The 21,695-nt window shown below is 40.4% G+C and overlaps 1 non-coding gene across 1 annotated transcript; it reads left to right on the plus strand.

Moving 5' to 3' along the window:
• Window positions 1–19,040: 19,040 nt before the first annotated feature.
• On the plus strand, window positions 19,041–19,171 carry LOC113624267 (small nucleolar RNA SNORA72). Its single transcript, XR_003434285.1, has one exon. It is a non-coding gene; the product is annotated as a small nucleolar RNA SNORA72 (small nucleolar RNA).
• The last annotated feature ends 2,524 nt before the right edge of the window (window positions 19,172–21,695 follow it).

Here is a 21,695-nt window from a genome sequence, read left to right on the forward strand (position 1 = left end):
AAAAGAAGCCACCACAATGGGAAGCCCCCGCACTGCAACGAAGAGTAGCCACCACTCGCCACAACTAGAGAAAGCCCGTGCACAGCAACGAAGACCCAATGCAGCCAAAAATAAATAAATAAAATGAATAAATTTATTTTTTTAAAAAAAGTTAGAAGACTTAATATTGTTATGGTATCAATTCTTCTTAATTTGATCTATAAATTCAGTATAACCCTAATCAAAATCCAAGAAGGCCTTTTTTTGGTAGCTATTAAAAAGCTGATTGGAAAATATATACAGAAAAACAAAGGAAATAGACTAGTCAAAACAATTTTGGAAAAGAAGAACAAAGTTGGAGAACTCATACCATCCAATTTTAAGAGTTTCTGTAAATCTACAGTAACTAAGACAGTGTAATATTGACATGAAGCAAGACACATAGATCAATGGAACAGAATTGAGAGTCCATAAATAGCCCAGATAATCAAGCAGCCAATTGATTTTGAACAAAGGTGCAAAAGCATTCAATGTAGCAAGGATAGTTTTTTCAACAAATGGTGCTGGAATTACGCGACAGACACATGCAAAGAAAAAGGAAAAGTGTTGAACTCTACCTCATACTTTATATAAGAAAAAAACTCAAAATGGATAATAGACTTATTTAAATTATTAAATTTCCAAAAGAAAACATAACAGCAAATCTTCATGACCTTTGGCAGGCAGCATTTTTTTTAGCATTTTTAATTATAACACCAAACCACAATACATAAAGGGAAAAAATGATAAATTGGGCTTTATCAAATTTAAAAACTTTTGCTCTGAAAGGACATACTTAAGAAATTGAAAAGACAAGTCACAAATGGAGAGAAAATATTTGAAAATCATATTTCTGACAAAGGACTTTTGTCCAGAAGAAAGAACTTTCAAAACTCAAAAATTAAGAAAACAAGCAACTCAATTTTTAAAAAAATAAGCAAATGATCCAAACATGTATGTCACCAATGATGGCATATAAGCATTTTAAAAATGGATAACATTATCAGTCATTAGGGAAATGTAAATAACACCACACTGTAATACCACTACCCACCTATTAGAATGGCTGAAACTGAAAAACTTGACAATATCTTATACCAGCAAGAATGCAGAGCAACTACTACTCCTGTGTATTGCTAGTTTGCTGGTGAGAATGCAAAATGATAAACTGCTTTGGTGAATAGTTGACCATTTTCTTATGCTGTTAAATATACACCTACTATATCACTCAGCAATCCCCTTCCTAACGATTTACTCAAGAAAAGGAAAATTTATGTTCACATAAAGACCTGATTGTGAATTTCTATAGAAGACTTATTCATCATTTCCCAAAGCTGGAAATAGCCCATGTGACCTCCAAGAGGCAATGAATAGACTATGGTGCACCCATACAGTGGAATATTACTCAGGAAAAAATAGGAATGAACTTTTGATTTAAACAACAACACAGATGAATCTTAAGTTGCTGTGTGAAACAAGTCCAACCCCAAAGGCTACATATTGTATGATTCTATTATATGACATTCTGGATAAGGCTGAGCTATAAAGATGGAAAGCAGAGCAGTGGTTGCCAGGGGTTGGGTGATGATGGTAAGGGTTGACTGCAAATGGAAATTATGAGGGAATTTGGGAGATGGGGGATGGACTTGGTCTCTAAGGAACTGTGGCAGTCAATAAATGACTTTTCATTTGTCCAAAATTCTTAAAACACAGAGAGTGAATTTGCTGACTGTAAATTACATTCTAAAACTCAACAAGCATGTTGGGTGGAGGGAAGACTCAAGAGGGAAAGCAGACTGTGAGAAATGAATCTAAATGTGTTACAAGAAAATCACGTAAGCTCTCTAAGAGTGGGGAAGAAAAGAGGTGACTTATGTGTCTTTGGGAAACCTGTTTAGACTGGATACCGACACGCTAAAGACAGAAAGAACTGTACGTGATACGGTACTTTATTTGATAAATTTGTTTTTCCTCTGGGGTATGGGTTAGCAGTTTTAAACCACTTTATGTGTGTACTAGGACTGAACAGATAAGAAATGTATTGCAGATAATGAGAGTCAGGTTTCTCACAGTCAAAGTAATTACAAATAAGGAGGGGGTGGCTAGCCTGAACTGTGTGGTGTTGGGCTGGACTCAGAAGTATCAGTATGAACTTATGTTTTTATAAATGATATGCATAGATAAGTGTGTGCAGAAATATAGATGTGTATATGGGTTAGTGTAATATATGTATTTCCTGGTTCTGTCGGCAGAAAGACTTAGAAGCAATGACACCACAGTAGCAATGAGCACATCTAGTGCCCGGATCATGGTTCTTAAGTTCTAGTTTGCAATAATAGAAATTGGGGCTTGTGGAGAAGAAGTTGATTCCATGGCTACAGTGCCAGAAAGTAAGAACATGCTCAAACAAAAAGGATGGAAGCGTACAACGGGGGGAGGAAGAGCTGAAGATCTCCCAGTGCTAAAGATGAAACAATCTGAGCAACAAAATAGAGTAATGAAACACAACCCAAAGAATAAAATAAATGACCCTTCAGTTCATACCGAGGAAAAAAAAATAACTGCATAAATAAATAAGTGAGGGAGGAGAAATAACTTTCTTCTAGAGAAATTTCAATTAGTAAATGCAGAAAGAATGAAGAAAATAGAAAATCACCATTGGAGCCACACAGTAAAAAATTCAGTCAAGATCCACCAATGGATGCTAAAAAGAGTGAGCAAAGTTTTAAGAAGAAACACATCATTTTCACAGTCTCAAATGATCTCTCTCAAACTACATATTTATTCATTACAAAGGGAAACACTAAGTTCACTGTGGAGAATCTTGGCTGACCTCCCCCTAGCCTAGGGTCAGGGTTAGTATCACCAGTAGTAAGACAGATAGACATCACGGACCCCCTGACCTGATGCACTAAGGAGGATCCATCACCTCGGTGGTATTCATCCCCAAATGCACAAGCTCAATCTAATCATGAGAAGACATCAGACAGACCCAGTCTGAAGGATATTCTGCTGAGTACCTGACCAGCACTCTTCAAAATTGTCAAGGCTTGGAAGACAAGAAAAGACAGAAGAATTTTCACAGATTGGAAGAGACCAAGGAGACATAACAAATAAATGCGAGGTGACATCCTGGACTGGATGTGGAACAGAAAAAGAACGTTTGTGGAAAAACTGGTGAAATCTGAATAACATCTTCAGTTCAGTTAACAGTATTGTACAAATGTGAATTTCTTAGTTGTGATCCTTGTACTGGGGTTTAATTAGATGTTAATTTAGGAGACACTAGGTGAAGGGGATACAAGAACCTCGTACTATTTTTGCTATTCCTCTGCATTTCTGAAACTATCTCAAAATTAAGTTTTTTTTTAAGGATATGGGTTAATTTTCACTATAAATGTCCTAATTCTTTCATGTTATTAATCTCCTGGTGAGGTGCCTTCTCTCCCCAGAAGCCACATTGATTTTCTCCTGCCAGCCTGTAGATACAGATTAATGCTATAGGCAATGCATCCTTCCCTTGTTGAGATTCTGTTGTTGATGAGCTCAGTTCCCACAAGTCCATGTTCATCCTCGCATAAATAACCACACTAAAAGGGCTGTCAGTTCGCTCCTATTTATAGTTCTCGTGTTTCGAACAATGGAACTGTTGCTCCAACAGATGCTATTATGTCTCATGAAATCAGATCATTCAGGAGTCATTTAATTAACACTTTCAGGCAGAATTATAGTTCTGTCTGTTGGTAAGGCACATATGAAGGTTCAAAACCTAATTTTAGAGAGATCAACACAAAACCCAGCTGTTTTCATGATTGCTGAGAGTTACATGCTTGTCACCTTGACCCTGACCAAGTCTCCTTCCCCCGTTGGGTTGAGGCAGGCACCAGACAGCAAAGGCTGCTTGGGTCGGTGTGGGTGTCTGTGGGGAGGAGGAGAAGGAGGGAGGGTGGAGCTATTCCCTGAGCCAGAACCCTGGCTCTGTACCTTCCCACAGTCCCATGCAACCCAAGGCACTTTGTGTTATAAGGAACTCCTTTGGATTTTCCCAAAGTCTTAGAAACTGCCCAAGTGGAGGGATATACATATGTGTGTGTTGAGGTGCGGGTGAGGGACATTCCTGAAAATGCACAGATGTTGACTAGTAGGGAACAAGATATATTATCCATTGATCTGCCAAGTCCTTCTGGTCTACCCAAAGAACAGAAATAGCAAATGGCACAGTGAAGTGGTACAACATGCTCCATCCAGATTTTCCAGGATTTGTCATCTGAGTTAATGAGCAGCCTCATCTTGGGGAGAGAAGAGGCATTGAGGGAAGTTCAGTTCCTGCCCAAGACATGCTGTGGGTCTAGTTTGTCATCATCTCTTAACCATGTCTGGGGTGGGTTCTTGGGCAGAGCAGAGTGATTTGAACGTTAGAACATGAGTGTAAATGAGAAGATGGAAAGATTAAAAACTATCAGTAATAAAGTTTACAAATTAAGGAAGAAGGAGCCAAAGCTTTATTTCCTTATTAGCACCCAGCTCAGAATCTATAACAAATCAAGTGGAGTTGAACATTTGATGAGGAACCCACCCCTTCTTCAAGCTCATGCAGAGACAATATATCTGATTCTCTCTCCCTCCTGGCAGCAGAACTGGGCTGTGACTGCAGCAGGTGCCCTGTAAGTTTATATAAATGCCCATTTTTCCTAGTTGTATATATTTGCATATATGCTAATACTGTGTGTTCTGCCTATTTTTGTTTAGGTCATGTGGGGAGTGCTCTCTGCCATGCCAACCCATGAAATAATTCTCTAAAACCTGCTGCGTCCCCACTATGGCCATTAGGGTAATAATTGCAGGAGGAAAGAAAACAGAGCGCTCGGATAACACGGATAGATTTGATACGACTGATACACAGGGCCAGAGGGAGTAGTTAGAAATGTAACTCATAAGATGTTTGGGGTTATCATGAAAATAGCCAGGTCACCTCTCCAAAGACACAGTCCTAATTGCCTCATGTTTGATATGCTGCCAGAATTCCCAGGGGATTTTTTAAATCCTTATTGTTTTGTTAATAACGACGGTGGTTGAGCAAACTGGTTCCCTGCTGCATTCAGAAGCTCTGAAAGAGATATTGCAGGTTGCTCCCTGACAGTGAATGCGACCTGGTCCTGCAGTCAGGCTGCCAGGAGAGAGACATGGACATCAGTCATTGTCACTGGCATGTCTAAAACTATTAGAAACAGTCCTGATGAAAGAGCACTTTTCTCAAACTGTTGAAATTAAGTGTTCTCAGGGTGATTCCATTTAAATCCAGATGCAAATATTTTCATGTCTAAAGATATTAAATAAGAAACAGTGGTCTCTGGCTTAAGTGTCCTGCTGTTCTCATTCTCATATTCTCAATACATAAACATTAAATGCCCCTCGGTTCTGAACAAATGTGGGAAGTTCAGATGTGTTGCTTTATCAGCATTTGGCTCGCTTATGTGGTTTAAAGGCAGAACCAAAATAACAGCACATTCAGATGATGTGATTGTCCTTAAAATGACATTATTATACCGAAGAAGGAAACCAGGCTGTGTCCAGCAGGATGAGAGGAAGAGGTCTGGGATGCAATACCTGGAGAGCCAGCAACCCGATATTTCTTAGGAAGAGAATGAGGAGGTCCAGCAAAGTTATTTCCATTTTTGAGATAAGAAAAGCCAATAGACCTGAGCAGAATATATTTATTTTTTATCTGCTTTTCCCAGTAAAGTTAGGGTGCTCTTACAAGCATACGTGAGTCATAGATACCCAGGACCTGACAATACTGAATCCTTGGAAATATTTCTCATAAGAATGGAGGTGCTATGTATCTTGATATTGAACTCTTAAGCACTTCTGACTTGCCGTCTCACTGGCTCTGCACTGGGGGCACAGACCTTTCCTTTACCTTCTTATTTTATTTCCTGCGACCATGTCTTGATGATCATTTTGGCTTCTTTTATTCATCCTAACCACCCTGAGCTAAACATGTGTCGTGGAAATTAACTGACACAAGTTAGCTAATTTTAATTAAAATAAATATGCATCATGGAAATGCACGTATTTAACAACGTAAGTAAATTGAGCCATGAGAGAAACATGGAGGATTCATTTGAAAACTTGGTAGAGTTTGAATATTTGATTTGAAAACCAAAAAATTTTGGAAATGGTAAAGATCAAAATCATGGTACCATGGCTAATGGTGAAGAGTCAGTGAAATGGCTTAACCTTAGGATGCTCAGTGAGGGGCAGGGGGCGGGGTGGGAATCTGCCTGGTCCTCAAGGTCCTCCTGACCATGAAATCCCCCTTCTTCCCCCTAATCCAGGCCTTCATTTCTTCCAACAGGGGTGACTGCCACAACACCTTCACTAGCTTCTCTTTCTTCTCTCCTCAATTCGATTAGACTACATATGTCTGCCAGGTAAACCTAGTGAAAACACAATTCCAACCAAGTCAATTTCCTTTTTAAAAAACCTTCAGTGGTTCTCCATTGCCTGCTGAACCAGGTACAGATTACTCACCATAAGACCATCTTTAGAAACCTTTCTCCTCAGCTTTATCATCCATTTTTCCCACAAATGGAGTGCATAGCACTTTCTATCTGCCAGGGCTTTACTTTGATAGAGTTTAATTTTCAGAAAGGCAAAATTAAACTCTGGGCAAATATAAAATGACAAGTGTTAAAGATTTTAACTTATTAATTAATGAGGGAACCACTAAGATGTTATGACTGGTTCAAAGAACATCTGAGAAGCTAAGATATTTATAGGCAACTTAACAGAGTAATGTTAGAATAAGATTGTTTAGTTAGATATAAAACCAATAAATGTCCAGCAGACTGTAAAACTTTATGGTCATCAGTTCCAACAAACAGAAATTATTTGTGTCTATATCAGACCAAAAAACTTTAGCAAGTAACTTCATCTTATTATTTTGATCAATAATAAACAATGAGATGAACTAAGTTAATTTCCTGGTCAATCCTTGAGTGACCTCTGCCCCAGTATGATAGTGAAGGACATGCCACCTACTTTTTTGCTGAATTTCTAAATTTTGGATAATTTTTTCTAACAACTTTTATAAATTTCCAACTGTTGGTCCCCCTCCACCACAATTGTGAAAAACAATTCTGTTGACCTCTCTCTCCTATGCACCCTAGGAACAGAGAATTTGGAGAAGGAGTGACCTCCGTGTAAAAGGTTGAGGAAAGTTTATCAGTGGGGAGCAGATTGTAGTCAAGATGGGGAGGTAGATGAGTGAAGATGGCAGAGAAGGAAAGGCTAGTCATGGTAACAGGGATTCCACAGGTCACAGTGACAGCAAGAGCTGCCAACACCAGGAGTGAGGATGGAAAGTGATCCCAAGGGTAGGACTAATCATCAGGACATTAAACTGGGATCAGGAATAAGTAGGAGGCTAGGCAATAGGCAGGGGCGACATGCTAAGAGAGGGATGAGGATGGCCCAGGGGCAGGGGGGGAAGGGAACCTGTAATAATTGAAGGAAAGAGCCAAAGGAAACAGCCAAAGGATTGCTTGTAAGCTGTTTCCCAAAAACATTATCCATCCAGTTCTTGTTCCTAATTAAGGGGCTCTCAGAAGTCATTCTAGTCAAATGTCCACCTTTTGCAGAGATCAAAAGAAAAAGCCAAAGAAGTTAGATGTTTTGCTCTGGGTCCTGAGACCTGTTAATGTCCCAGCCTCAGCCTTTGGGGCTTCTGATCCAGGGCTCTTTTATAACCATTTCCCTAGTCATATGATACAAAATGAAAAATAAATGCTTGATTTAACTAAGTACTGACTTTTCTAGGAAGGAATTATGACAATTGGATGACACATATCATAAAATGGGCCTGAGCCATCTCTTTTTTATTGAAACATCATCACCATCACCATCATTATCATCATCACCATCAGCATCAGTATCATCATCATTTCAGTTGTTAGAACACTGGTTTGGAGAACTCCTGTTCTCTCCTTAAACAGCATGCTCATATTTTCCTAAAAGGAATGTGGAGTGAAACACACAATGGTTGTATTCTACTCTATCTCAGGACTTTCTCTTTTGTTTGTACTTTTCCTTCCTAGAACCTCAAAGCCACTTTAGTTTTTACCCCCTATCCTAGAACCAACAAGAGACTGGATACCACCAAGCTATGCAGGAAAGTAAACAAAAATCTGCATAACATTTTGAATGTCACCACAAATATACAACTGTATGTACAGTTACAATCACATGATCAGGGTTGACATGAGGGCGCTGTACATGGAGGTTATTTTTTGATGATGAAACTGTTCTGTGCCTTGATTGTGATGATGGTTATATAACTGTATACATTTGTCAAAACTCATAAAACTGTACAAGAAAGTAGACTGTACTCCACATAAATTTAAAAATATATATATTCCATGATTACATATGTTTAACTAAAGTTAATCATTTTTTTAAATTAATTAATTTATTTATGGCTGTGTTGGGTCTATTTTTTTAACATTTTTATTGGAGCATAATTGTCTTACAATGGTGTGTTAGTTTCTGCTTTATAACAAAATAACTCAGTTATACACATACATATATGTCCCTATCTCTTCCCTCTTGTGTCTCTCTCCCTCCCACCCACGCTATCCCACCCCTCTAGGTGGTCACAGAGCACCGAGCTGACCTCCCTCTGCTATGCGGATACTTCTCACTAGAAATTTTACATTTGGTAGTGTATATATGTCCATGCCACTCTCTCACTTTGTCTCAGCTTACCCTTTCCCCTCACCTTATCCTGAAGTACATTCTCTAGTAGGTCTGCATCTTTATTCCTGTCTTGATGCTAGGTCTTCATGACCTTTTTTTTTTTCCCTTAGATTCCATATATATGTGTTAGCATACGGTATATGGTTTTCTCTTTCTGACTTACTTCACTCTGTATGATAGTCTCTAGGTCCATCCACCTCACTACATATAACCCAATTACATTTCTTTTTATGGCTGAGTAATATTCCATTGTATATATATGCCTCATCGTCTTTATCCATTCATCTGTTGATGGACACTTAGGCTGCTTCCATGTCCTGGCTATTATAAATAGAGCTGCAATGAACATTGTGGTACATGACTTTTTTGGAATTATGGTTTTCTCAGGATATATGCCCAGTAGTGGGATTGCTGGGTCATATGGTAGTTCTATTTGTAGTTTTCTAAGGAACCTCCATATTGTTCTCCATAGTGGCTGTATCAATTTACATTCCCACCAAGAGTGCAAGAGGGTTCCCTTTTCTCCACACCCTCTCCAGCATTGTTGTAGATTTTTTGATGATGGCCATTCTGACTGATGTGAAATGATATCTCATTGTACTTTTGATTTGCATTTCTCTAATGATTAATGATGCTGAGCATTCTTTCATGTGTTTGTTGGCAATCTGTATATATTCTTTGGAGAAATGTCTATTTAGGGCTTCTGCCCATTTTTGGATTGGATTTTTTGTTTTTTGATATTGAGCTGCATGAGCTGCTGGTAAATTTTGGAGATTAACCGTTAATCAGTTACTTCATTTGCAAATATTTTCTCCCATTCTGAGGGTTGTCTTTTCATCTTGTTTATGGTTTCCTTTGCTGTGCAAAAGATTTTAAGTTTCATTAGGTCCCATTTGTTTATTTTCATTTTTATTTCCATTTCTCTAGGAAGTGGGTCAAAAAGGATCTTGCTGTGATGTATGTCATAGAGAGTTCTGCCCATGTTTTCCTCTAAGAGTTTGATAGTGTCTGGCCTTATATTTAGGTCTTTAATCCCTTTTGAGTTTATTTTTGTGTAGGGTGTTAGGGAGTGTTCTGATTGCCTTCTTTTACATGTAGCTGTCCAGTTTTCTCATCACTACTTATTGAGGAGGCTGTCTTTTCTCCACTGTATATTTTTGCCTCCTTTATCAAAGATAAGGTGACCATATGTGTGTGGGTTTATCTCTGGGTTTTCTATCCTGTTCCACTGATCTATATTTCTGTTTTTGTGCCAGTACCATACTGTCTTGATCACTGTAGCTTTGTAATATACTATGAAGTCAGGGAGCCTGATTCCTCCAGCTCTGTTTTTCTTTCTCAAGATCGCTTTGGCTATTCGGGGTCTTTTGTGTTTCCATACAAATTGTGAAATTTTTTGTTCTAGTTCTGTGAAAAATGCCAGTGGTAGTTTGATACGGATTGCATTGAATCTGTAGATTGCTTTGGGAAGTAGAGCCATTTTCATAATTTTGATTCTTCCAATCCAAGAACATGGTATATCTCTCCATCTATTTGTACCATCTTTAATTTCTTTCATCAGTGTCTTATAGTTTTCTGCATACAGGTCTTTTGTCTCCTTAGGTAGGTTTATTCTTAGGTATTTTATTCTTTTTGTTGTAATGGTAAATGGGAGTGTTTCCTTAATTTCACTTTCAGAGTTTTCATCGTTAGTGTATAGGAATGCAAGAGATCCCTGTGCATTAATTTTGTATCCTGCTACTTTACCAAATTCATTGATTAGCTCTAGTAGTTTTCTGGTAACATCTTTAGGATTCTCTATGTATAGTATTGTGTCATCTGCAAACAGTGACAGCTTTACTTCTTCTTTTCCCATTTGGATTCCTTTTATTTCTTTTTCTTCTCTGATGGCTGTGGCTAAAACTTCCAAAACTATGTTGAATAATAGTGGTGAGAGTGGGCAGCCTTGTCTTGTTCCTGGTCTTAGTGGAAATGGTTTCAGTTTTTCACCATTGAGGACAATGTTCGCTATTTGTCATATATGGCCTTTATTATGTTGACGTAAGTTCCTTCTATGCCTACTTTCAGGAGGGTTTTTTTATCATAAATGGGTGTTGAAGTTTGTTGAAAGCTTTCTCTGCATCTATTGAGATGACCATATGGTTTTTCTCCTTCAATTTGATAATATGGTGTATCAGATTGATTGATTTGCATATATTGAAGAATCCTTGCCTTCCTGAGATAAACCTCATTTGATCATGGTGTATGATCCTTTTAATGTGCTGTTGGATTCTGTTTGCCAGTATTTTGTTGAGGCTTTTTGCATCTATGTTCATCAGTGATACTGGCCTGTAGTTTTCCTTCTTTGTGACATCTTTGTCTGGTTTTGGTATCAGAGTGATGGTGGCCTCGTAGAATGAGTTTGAGAGTGCTCCTCCCTCTGCTATATTTTGGAAGAGTTTGAGAAGGATAAGTATTAGCACTTCTCTAAATATTTGATGGAATTCACCTGTGAAGTCATCTGGTCCTGGGCTTTTGTTTGCTGGAAGATTTTTAACAACAGTTTCAATTTCAGTGCTTGTGATATGACTGTTCATATTTTCTATCTCTTCCTGGTTCTGCCCCAGAAGGTTTTGCATTTCTAAGAATGCGTCCATTTCTTCCAGGTTGTCCATTTTATTGGCATATTGTTGCTTGTAGTAATCTCTTGTGATCCTTTGTATTTCTGCAGTGTTAGTTGCTACTTCTCCTTTATCATTTCTAGTTCTATTGAGTTGAGTCTTCTCCCTTTTTTTCTTCATGAGTCTGGCTAATGGTTTATCCATTTGTTTATCTTCTCAAAGAACCAGCTTTTAGTTTTACTGATCTTTGCCACAGTTTCCTTCATTTCTTTTTCATTTATTTCTGATCTGATCTTTATGATTTCTTTCCTTCTGCTAACTTTGGGGTTTTTTTGTTCTTCTTTCTCTAATTGCTATAGGTTTAAGGTTAGGTTGTTTATTTGAGATGTTTCTTGTTTCTTAAGGAAGGATTATATTACTATAAACTTCCCTCTTACAACTGCTTTTGCTGCATCCCATAGCTTTTTGGGTCGTTGTGTTTTCACTGCCATTTTTTCCTAGGAATTTTTTGATTTCCTCTTTGAGTTCTTCAGTGATCTCTTGGTTATTAAGTAGTGTATTGTTTAGCCTCAATGTGTTTGTATTTTTTACAGATATTTTTCCTGTAATTGATATCTTGTCTCATGGCATTGTGGTCAGAAAAGATACTTGATATGATTTCAATATCATATCATAAATGATATGATAAATTTATCATATAAATTTACCAAGGCTTGATTTGTGACCCAAGATATGATCTATCCTGGAGAATGTTCCATGAGCCCTTGAGAAAAAAGTGTATTCTGTTGTTTTTGGATGGACTGTACCATAAATATCAATTAAGTCCATCTTGTTTAATGTATCATTTAAAGCTTGTGTTTCCTTATTTATTTTCATTTTGGATGATCTGTCCATTGGTGAAAGTGGGATGTTAAAGTCCCCTACTATGACTGTGTCACTGTTGATTTCCCCTTTTATGGCTGTTAGTATTTGCCTTATGTATTCAGGTGCTCCTATGTTGGGTGCATAAATATTTACAATTGTTATATCTTCTTCTTGGATTGATCACTTGATCTTTATGTAGTGTCCTTCTTTGTCTCTTTTAATAGTCTTTGTTTTAAAGTCTATTTTGTCTGATATCAGAATTGCTACTCCAGGTTTCTTTTGATTTCCATTTGCATGGAATATATTTTTCCATCCCCTCACTTTCAGTCTGTATGTGTCCCTAGGTCTGAAGTGGGTGTCTTGGAGACAGGATATATACTGCTCTTGTTTTTGTATCCATCCAGCCAGTCTATGTCTTTGGTGGGAGCATTTAATCCATTTACATTTAAGGTAATTATTGATATATATGTTCCTATTAGCATTTTCTTAATTGTTTTGGGTTTGTTATTGTAGGTCTTTTCCTCCTCTTGTGTTTCCTGCCTAGAGAAGTTCCTTTAGCATTTGTTGTCAAGCTGGTTTGGTGGTGCTGAATTCTCTTATCTTTTGCTTGTCTGTCAAGGTTTTAATTTCTCTGTCGATTCTGAATGAGATCCTTGCTGGGTAGAGTAATCTTGGTTGTAGGTTTTTCCCATTCATCACTTTAAATATGCCCTGCCAGTCCCTTCTGGCTTGCAGAATTTCTGCTGCAAGATCAGCTGTTAAGCTTATGGGGATTCCCTTGTATGTTATTTGTTGTTTTTCCCTTGCTGCTTTTAATACTTTTTCTTTATATTTATTTTTTGATAGTTTGATTAATATGTGTCTTGGTGTGTTTCTCCTTGGATTTATCCTGTATGGGAAATCTCTGCACTTCCTGAACTTTATTAACTATTTCCTTTCCCATATCAGGGAAGTTTTCAACTATAATCTCTTCAAATATTTTTTCAGTCCCTTTCTTTTTCTCTTCTTCTGAAACCCCTATAATTTGAATGTTGGTGCAGTTAATGTTGTCCCAGAGGTCTCTGAGACTGTTCTCAATTCTTTTCATTCATTTTCCTTTATTCTGCTCTGCAGTAGTTATTTCCACTATTTTATCTTCCAAGTCACTTATCTGTTCTTCTGCCAGTTATTCTGCCATTGATTCCTTCTAGAGAATTTTTAATTTCATTTATTGTGTTGTTCATCATTGTTTATTTGCTCTTTAGTTCTTCTAGGCCCTTGTTAAACATTTCTTGTGTCTTCTCTATTCTATTTCCATGATTTTGGATCATCTTTACTATCATTTTTCTGAACTCTTTTTCAAGTAGACTACCTATTTCCTCTTCATTTGTTTGGTCTGGTGGGTTTTTACTTTGCTCCTTCATCTGCTGTGTGTTTTCTGTCTTCTCATTTTGCTTAACTTACTGTGTTTGGGGTCTCCTTTTCGCAGGCTGCAGGTTCATAGTTCTGGTTGTTTTTTGTGTCTGCCCCCAGTGGCTAAAGTTGGTTCAGTGGGTTATGTAGGCTTCCTGGTGGAGGGAACTAGTGCCTGTGTTCTGGTGGATGAGGCTGGATCTTGTCTTTCTGGTGGGCAGGTCCATGTCTGGTGGTGTTTTTTGGGGTGTTTGTGGCCTTATTATGACTTTAGGCAGCCTATCTGCTAATGGGTGGGGATGTGTTCCTGTCTTGCTAGTTGTTTGGCATAGGATGTCCAGCACTGGAGCTTGCTGGTCGTTTAGTGGAGCTAGGTTTTGGTGTTGAGATGGAGATCTCTGGGAGATTTTCACTGGTTGATATTATGTGGAGCTGGAAGGTCTCTGGTGGGCCAGTGTTCTGAACTTGGGTCTCCCATCTCAGAGGCACAGATGTGATGCCTGGCCAGAGCACCAAGAGCTTGTCTTCCACACAGCTCAGAATAAAAGGGAGGAAAAGAAAGAATGAAGATAAAATAAAATACAGTAAAATAAAAAATTATTATTTAAAAATTTTTTTAAAATATAATAAAAATTAAAAAAGAAAGAAAGAAGGAAGAGAGCAACCAAATCAAAAGACAAATCCACCAATGATAACAAGCACTAAAAACTATACTAAAAAAAAAAAAAAAGGACGGAGAGAACCCTAGGATAAATGGGAAAAGCAAAGCTATACAGAGAAAAATCACACACAGAAGCCCACACATACACCCTCACAAAAAAGAAAAAGGGGAATATATATATATATATAGTTGCTCCCAAAGTCCTCCTCCTCAATTTGGGATGATTCGTTGTCTATTCAGGTATTCCACAGATGCAGGGTACATCAAGTTGATTGTGGAGATTTAATCCTCTGCTCCTGAGCCTGCCTGGGAGGGATTTCCCTTTCTCTTCTTTGTTCGCACAGCTCCCAGGGTTCAGCTTTGGATTTGGCCCCGCCTCTTAGTGTAGGTCGCCGGAGGGCATCTGTTCTTCGCTCAGACAGGACGGGGTTAAGGGAGCCGCTGATTCGGGGACTCTGGCTCACTTAGGCTGGGGGGAGGGAGGGGCACGGATGCAGGGCAAGCCTGCGGCGGCAGAGGCCGGCGTGCAACGCCGTGCGTTCTCCCGGGGAAGTTGTCCCTGGATCCCGGGACCCTGGCAGTGGCGGGCTGCACGGGCTCCCAGGAGGGGAGGTGTGGATGGTGACCTGTGCTCACAGCAACCCCAGTCCTCTCCCTGCGATCCGACCGAAACCGGAGCCTCAGTTCCCAGCCCCGGCCGCCCCGGGGGGTGAACAGACAAGCCTTTCGGGCTAGTGAGTGCCGGTTGGCACCGATTCTCTGTGCAGGAATCTCTCTGCTTTGCCCTCCGCACCCCTGTTGCTGCGCTCTCCTCCGCGGCCCCGAAGATACCCCCCTCCGCCACCCACAGTCTCCCCCACCGAAGGGGCTTCTAGTGTGTGGAAACCTTTCCTCCTTCACAGCTCCCTCCCACTGGTGCAGGTCCCGTCCCTATTCTTTTGTCTCTGTTTTTTCTTTTTTCTTTTGCCCTACGCAGGTACGTGGGGACTTTCTTGCCTTTTGGGAGGTCTGAGGTCTTCTGCCAGCGTTCAGTAGGTGCTCTGTAGGAGTTGTTCCACGTGTAGATGTATTTCTGGTGTAACTGTGGGGAGGAAGGTGATATCCACATCTTACTCTTCTGCCATCTTGAAGCTCGTTCTAAAGTTAGTCTGTTAATGGTAAAATTCTATTACAATAATCATCTTTCCATTTCTTAGTTCTACCTCTTATGTGAGTGTTATTTGTGGGAACACTTTTAAATCCAGCACGAATATCCCCTTGAACCTGGTCACTATTCCTCCAATGTGCCTTGCATTTTTACTGTCCCCACATCTTGACTCATGCCTTTCCCCTTGCCCCTCCCCTCCCCCCCCCACTTTATGGCAGGCACTCCTGATCTTACCCCCTCCCTCATCCATTACATCATCTCCATCCTAGGAGCCTCAGCCTCTCTGTGAAGCTTACCCAGTCCATAAATTTCTGGGTCCTCTGGACTCACAGAATTTACTATCCTTGTCTTTTTTAGCCATTGGTTCTCCTGCACTGCCTTGTGACATATTTTAATCATTATTTAGTTATATTCTTGCCAACTCTTTGTGAATTTGTCTTCATTTCCCTGATTAAATAAACTATACTCTCCTTAGGGATGGATCCTGTGCTGTGTATATTGCAATGGTTGAAGAAATACTTGTGAATGGAGAGTCAAAATGCCTAGCTGACTTAAAGGCTTGAAGTTGGACATGCATGGATTTAAACAACTGTGGGTGGGTTATTATCTTTATCTGTCATGTGGGGCTTATAATGGCATAGTGTTGTCATTATGTTAAATGTAGTAATTGCTATTCACCAACAGTTAACAGCACATAGCAAGGAATACATTCACAGCTGTATGTTTATTCAACAAATAGTAATTGAGCACTTGCTGGGTGCTTAAGACATGGCCAAAAAAAAAAAGAAAAAAAAGAAAAAAACCAGTTATAATCCTTGTTTTTGTGAAGTGTACCTACTGGGTGGAAGAGGCAAAAAAGATGAGTGTTTGCTATTGTAATCTGTTGTAGGAACAAGATATTTCCTGGTCCTCTTGTCTTCTGTTATTATTCAAGTCGATGATGTCCACCTTCATTTTACATACTGTGGGGCATCCAGAGCTCTCCCAGGTACTCCTGCAGATCCCTCAGGTGACTTAAGGTCTTCTGCTCACCTCTCTCTCAATCTCTGCTCCCTCAGATTTCTGGCTGCCAGCTGAGGTCGAGACTCCTGTCTACACCGGGGTGTCCCAGGCAAGAACACAGCCTCTTCCCCTTCTTTTGCTCACTTTTACGAAGTGTTGGGGGAAGAGAGAGATGGACTAAAGCTAGTGCAGAACAAAAGCCAACCTCAAGCTGAATGGCAGATTAAAGAAGGCCACAGCCTTTCACATTTTCCCATGGAGAGGTGGGGCCTCTGTCCCCTCCCACTGAATCCAAGTGGGCCTGTGACTGCTTTCACCAGTAGAATACAGTGAAAGTGATGCTGTGACAGATTCCAACGCAGACCTGCAGCTTCCACTTCCTGTCTGTTGGAGCTCTTGTGCTTGGAGCCTGAGCCGCCATGCAAGACATTGGACAGCCCTGTGGGAAACTCCACATGGAGAGATGTGAAACCCATGAGAGGAGAAACTCACAGTGGCTAGAGGAGAGGTTTACTTGAGCCCAGCCTCCCAGCAGGTGGGTGAAGCCGTCTTGGACCCTCCAAACCAGACCAGCTGCCAGCTGAATCCCATCCAGGGACCCCATTCAATGCCTTGTTGGAGCAGAGGAATCAATAGACCTCCAGATTGTAAACATAATGAAATGTTCATTATGTTACCCTATGGGGTTTGGGTGCTTTGTTACCCAAAAATACACCATCAGAACATCAGATAATATTCCTTGTGGCCAGGTCTCACCCTCTGTGTCTAGACCCAATCCCAATTTTCTTCATCTCTGAGCCCCCAGACTCCCTGGTCTACCCTGTAAAAACAGAAAATTGAGTCTCTGTTTCAATTACTCCTATTCCAGACTGTTTAGATACCAGGTGCCTATCTTTGTTTAAATACAAACTTCCATCGGGGGATCTCCTAAACCAATGTTGTCAACTTTGGGCCTACACTTCTAAAATATTTGAAATAATAGCTTTTCTCTATCGTCCCACATCAAATTCTCTAAGAGGTACCCTCTCACCTCCACTAAAACAGAACTCGAGGGATGGCTTGGGTAGGTATTTCTCCAAGCCACGCAAATAAATACACAATCTATATAACACCAATGTGCTTGTTATACAAACACAGCTTTAAGACACCCCCCCCCAGTACCACTGTCCATGCAGCTAGGTGCCTGCTCATAAGCCCCTTTTATTGAGTAATTTGGGATTGCTAATTCTCCCTCACTAAGTATAAGGTGAAGAGGACAATAAGATATTTATATGCATCCTGTACAGAGCAAATACCAGGAGTGTTGATTTTAATTCTTCAGATTACATTATTCTAGTTATTAGGCTTTGATTAATTATGTATTCCTGAAGAGCCTGTGCTGTATACTGGTCACCTGCCTAAGGAGTGCACACAGGTGTGCAAACAACTGTCTAAATGGGAGGAGCCACAGCAGGTGAAGGAAGGATGCCTTGACCCACTCCTTCTGGTCTTGATGGGCAGGTTTTTAGCTGCCCCCTTAGTCCATAAACCAATATTCAGTCTTGCACAGCTTAGAGACATAACCCACAGAAAAGGGTTAGAGCTTTCTACTTCCAGAGCCTGTTGGGTGTACCAGGAAGGGCGTTCCCTCAGCTGTTTTCCTAAATGTAAGTTGAAGGAATACACAAAAAGAGAAGGACAAGTGGGAGTGTTTGACATGTTATGAGAGTGATTACAGCTGGACCAAGCCAGGTCAAACAGTGGGGCAGAGAGGACCATAAAAGTCTCCAGGCAAGACACCACGGACATGAGTGAGACATGGCCTCAGGCCCAGGCCTGCCCAGGTCACCCTGTGTAATCTGCTCCATATTTCATCCTTGTCATGAAGGGAAGCCTTCTATTAAGTGCCTAACCATTGATTTGAAAGCTTGTGACCTCAAGGCAGCTCCCATTTAAGAAGTCCTGCCCAAGGGCCTATATAATCTTTGAAAGCTCTATGTATCTTCTTTCCTGTCTTAGTACTGGCTTAACACTTAGTATCACAATTAAATAAAAAACAGATAAAAAAAAACACATCAGGGCAACTGACACAGGCCAGTAATCAAATAAATGCACTTCGTTTTGAACTAACGCAATTACAAATAAAGTGAAACAAATAAGGGGTGAAATATATATCTTAATTTAAAATCTAAAAAAAAAAACCTGTTTTCTAATGTCTTATTTGGCTTCCTATGGCTACATGAAAATACTTCCCCAAAAAGCACTCCTAATGCAGATAAGTGAAGCCAGTACACTCACTTACTTACCTCCTTCATTTGGTCATTAAACAAAAGCAAAGCAAAAAGTGCTATTGTTTATAACCTTTAAATATGCAACAGGATACTGTAGCTGGTAGAAATTACCTGAGGGTATGTGCACACTTGCAGAATGAAATGGAAAGTGAGGCCATGATCTCAATAATTCAAGTGGGCTGAATAGTTCTTCCTAGAGATCAGCAATTTCTTAAATCATCACACTACTGTAGCTGTCCTGGCTTCCAGGGCTTTGTAAATCCAGGATCATTGTGTGTGCAGTTGCAAGCTGCCTGGTATGCATGAGGCATTAAAAAATGCAAGGTTTGCTGTGAATATTCTCGTTCTTCTGATTCTGTAATAACCAGGGCAGGCTAAACATTCACTATATTAAGACCATGCGTGTGCCCCCAGACCTAGTTCTTTTCCTAGTGTGGCTTTATAAATGCTGGTGATAAACCAAGTCTGATTTACGTGATGCATCTTATGTGGAAAAGGTCTGTGACTCTAGGTATCTGGTCAACCTTGAGAAATGACAGCACAGCTAGTATAATGACTTTTGAAGATAACCATTGCTAATTTGATGATTACCAGTTGCCATTAAATAAACTGTAATATTATTGTGTCTTATTTTCTAGGCGATTCTGATATCATTAGAAGCATGCCAGAACAGACTGGTGAAAAGTAAATCATGCAAAAATTTTCTTTAATAAAATCTGGCCAGGGCTTCCCTGGTGGCACAGTGGTTGAGAGTCCACCTGCCGACTGGGTTCATGCCCCGGTCCGGGAAGATCCCATATGCCGCGGAGCGGCTGGGCCTGTGAGCCATGGCCGCTGAGCCTGTGCGTCTGGAGCCTGTGCTCCACAACGGGAGAGGCCACAGCAGTGAGAGGCCCACGTACCGCAAAAACAACAACAACAACAACAACAACAAAAAGAGCCCAGTCTCTTGACACAGGCTTGCTGGTCAGCCTCTCAGATGCTTGATAATAAAATGACTAAAAGAAACACAAGGCCTGGCGAAGGTAAGAGAGGCAGGTTTAGTAGTTGTTGTTGTCCATTGATGTTCTTTCCCAAAGGCATTATTTTGCTCCACATTCTAGACTTTCTTCTTACAGATGTCAGAAACATATTTGCTACAATCATAAAAATGTCACTGGGATCAGAGTGACTCAGCGTCCTCCTTCCTTATGACTCCCAAGTTGTTATTAAGGCAATACTAATGTATAAAGGCCAGGCTCAGTGTGCTGCCTGGAGTTTTATTTTTCATCTTCTTCCCACCAACAAATCTATAGACCTACCATCATGTGCATCCATCTTCCCTGCTTTCCTACTACAGTGAACAAAACTGGTAAATTCCTCTGCTTGCGCTCTGGGTCCCATCTCCTACTCCCTTCTCAGATACCCTACTCCTCACTTAGTTTTCTCTCTCTCCTCTCTCTCTCTCCCACTCAGATACTTTTATCCCTCCCCACCACGTTATTCATGTCAGTACACAAACCTGATCCATCTTTCAAAGGCACCTCTTTACCTCTTACTCAACTCTAGCTAAAACCTCTGCATCTTTTTCTCCTGTTTCCTGTGAAACAAGCTATAAGACTCACTGTCTGAATTGAATCACCTAGCCCCCTGCCATCTCTTCATCCATGTCTGTCCCCCATTCTTACCACTCTACCCTCTTGTCAAGGATCGTGACCCACCTCCACTGCCAAATTCAGTGGCACTTCTGTGTCATAGCCACCAGACCTCTTTGCAGCCTTAGGCACTGTTCCTTCCTCCTTTTCGATACACACCTCTCTCTCTCGATTTCTGATGCTGTGCTCTCCTGCTCTTTTCCCCACCACTCTGGGATCTTTCTTCATCACTTTTGCTGTCTCCGGCTCCTGCCCTACACAACAACCATATACTGCAGTGTCTTTGAATAGGACTTTAGCCCTGCTTCTCCATCTATGCTCCCTTCTTAGGTCTGATCGGTTAAGTTCACATTTGTAAATATCACCCGTTCTTTCTAGTCCAAAATTTTATCACTAGTTCAAACTTCTCCTCTGAACCCAGGGCTTATATAATCAATTTCCTGTTTAGTACCTCAATTTAAATATCTTATAGACATTCCAAACTTCTAAAACATCAATGACCAAAACAGCAGCCTGGTTTCCACCCTCCATAATCTGTTTCTCCCTGAGTTTTCTGCACCTCATTATATGACATCATTGTCCACTGATTGATCAAACAGGAAACTTAGGTGGCCGCACTTCATTCCTCCTACCCTCCATATCCAACCAGCCACCAAGCTCTATGTGTTACTTTCCTATTGCTTCTCTAAAAAATTACCACAAACTTGTGGCTTAAACAATACTCATTTATCATCTTACAGTTTTGAAGGTCACAAGTCTGACATGAGTCTCCCTGGGCCAAAACCAAGGTGTCAGCAGGGCCATGTCCTTTTTGGAGGCTCTAGGAGAGAGTCCATTTCCTTGCTAATTCAGGTTGTCAGCAAAATTGTCTTCCTCGTAGTTGTTGGACTGAGAGCCCTTTTCCTTGTTGGCTACCAGCTAAGAGTCTTTCCCAGTTTCTAGAAACCACCTACATATCTTGGCTCACAGCCCCCTTCCTCCTTCTTCAAAGCCAGCAATTGTGGGTAAAGTTCCTCTCATGTTTCAAATCTCTTCTTCCATTGCATCTCTCTAATTCAGTTGCAAAAGATTCTCTACTTTTAAGGGTCCATTAGAATGGACCCACTCATACCCTGGCAAGATCCAGGATCTCCCCATCTCAGTGTCTGTACTCTTAATCACATCTGCAAAGTCCCTTTTTCCAAAGAAGGTAACATATTCACAGGTTCTGGCAATTAGGCATAGACATCTTCAGGAGGCCATTGTTCTGCCTACCACAGCCCATCTGTTCTGCACCCAACACATCTCAGATCAGTTCACACTTCTCTCTCCACTCCCACCACCTGCATCCTTCCACCATCCTCTGTTACT

Source organism: Aethalodelphis obliquidens, unplaced genomic scaffold (genome assembly GCF_003676395.1).
Source record: "Aethalodelphis obliquidens isolate GAN/ISIS:26980383/991018 unplaced genomic scaffold, ASM367639v1 scaffold1, whole genome shotgun sequence".
In the NCBI taxonomy this organism is placed as follows: Eukaryota; Metazoa; Chordata; class Mammalia; order Artiodactyla; family Delphinidae; genus Aethalodelphis; species Aethalodelphis obliquidens.